The sequence below is a fragment of the Empidonax traillii genome, unplaced genomic scaffold (genome assembly GCF_003031625.1).
Source record: "Empidonax traillii isolate 1590-97213 ecotype Southwest subspecies unplaced genomic scaffold, ASM303162v1 scaffold615:size383937, whole genome shotgun sequence".
NCBI classification, from domain to species: domain Eukaryota; kingdom Metazoa; phylum Chordata; class Aves; order Passeriformes; family Tyrannidae; genus Empidonax; species Empidonax traillii.
The window spans coordinates 368,018-369,873 of NW_020955808.1; positions in this window are offsets into that span (position 1 = coordinate 368,018).

Here is a 1,856-nt window from a genome sequence, read left to right on the forward strand (position 1 = left end):
TTTTTCTAAGGTTGGCTTAAGCGAGGAAAAAGTACTGCTACTCGCATCGTACCTGGAACAGAGAGAGAGACATGAATGGGGGAGAGACATGAGGCTAATTGCAGCTAACAGCAAGGCTTTTTTACCTCTTCAACAGGAAAACAAATAAATGAGGGATTTTCTTTTTAGGAAGCCTGGTTTATTTTGTCAAACAAGAATATATGGCTTGTGTAAAAAAACCACCTGCTTCAGAATGGGTGTTCAGTGAAAGGTTGGTAATGCAGCAATAAACACACTTAGCAGATGTTTGACTTCTGGGTTGTTCTGTTCTGGGACCTGAGGTACAAATGTGTTTTCATTTTGTAGTGCTAATGAAATCTTGGATCAGAGCAAAAATATTATCTTGAGGCTGTTCTTAGCAGCCGCTGATGCAGAAAATGTTAAGTCTGGAACTCTGTTTCAGCTCCTTTTTTGGTATTCTCTGAGCTGGAATTGAAGGCACGCCGTCTTGCCCATTCTGCTGCTGTGCGACCCTGCAGTAGCTGTAATCAGTGGCCAGGGAGATGAGAGACTGCAGCGGGAGCGATTGGCTGGGGAGCAATTTCCCGGAGTACATCTGTGTCAAGCAGAGCGAGCTAAAGCAGTCATGTATGCGCAGGCTCTGATCTCTCGGGAGGTTCATTACAGGGTCTCGTACAAGGGCATTCTCTGCTTCTGCACATCAGCATGGAAGAAGCTCGTCAAGGGAAGAAAATGCAACCTGTATGTAAATAGCAGCTGTATAACTTAATAATGGCTCAGACGTGCTTTGGTGCAAGTGATACGTAGCAGCTGTGTCTCAGAAGGGTGTGCTACCTTAGACTCACCAGTTGTGGAGGAAATTTTTGAAAGATCTAGTGATAGAAATAATACTTGAAATAGAGATTATTGTATTAGGGAAGATATTTGCTGTGTTGTTGGAATTGCTTAATCATAGTAACCAGCTTAATTCAGGAAGAAAACATACTTACTTTTACAATTGTGAGAGCATACTACCAGATTTTGAGAGTGGTTCAGTGTTTTGTGTTGGATTATTGTTTTTTTTTCTTTTGCGTTATTTTGAGCTAGCCTTTCTAATTTGAAGGTTATCAGCTGTGGCTTTGAGTGATTCTGTGCCAGTGCAGCAGGGATGTTTCTGTTACTGAATCTTGAAATAATCTATTGATTGTTCTTTTTTGATTAAAAAAAAAAAAGAGGAGGACTTAATGAGCTGTGTAACTGAGGTAAAATGATCATGGAGATAGCATTTTCTTCAGTCCTCAGTGGCACAGGTAAACTCCATTTGTGGGGATTTGTATAATGAAGCAGTTAATTCTAGTATTAGTATTGCAAGCTATTGCTTAGCACTTGTATAGGTTGTTGTTACCACTGCCATGTAACTGCAATGCAGTGTTGTAACAGGGTTTACTACTTTAAGAGTTTCCTGGAAACTAAAACTTATGGAATGGAATTTTCCTAAGCTGTAAAGCTTTACAGATTCCTGAATTATTTTATATAAAGTTTATAAAATGACAAGGTAATTTTCTATTTCCTTGTGTGAGCATAAGAAATAAGAGTTTGATTTAGACATGTTAAAATGCATCAGATTGCAGTGGCCTTTTGTTTGTAAGGGTCTCTGTAGAACATGAATCAATTTTTGATTTTCATTGCAGTGCTGCTTTCAGCTCTGGACGCAGCACTCTATCAAGCATGCATATGCCTAGAATACTAGGTAAAGATATGAGGTCACTCATTATAAGGATTCTGGTACTTCTGCTTTTTTAACTGTAATTTCAGAAATTTAAGTGAATGGCGATACGGATTTTTTTGAATGAAATTTAGTCCTGTGAGGCAATGAT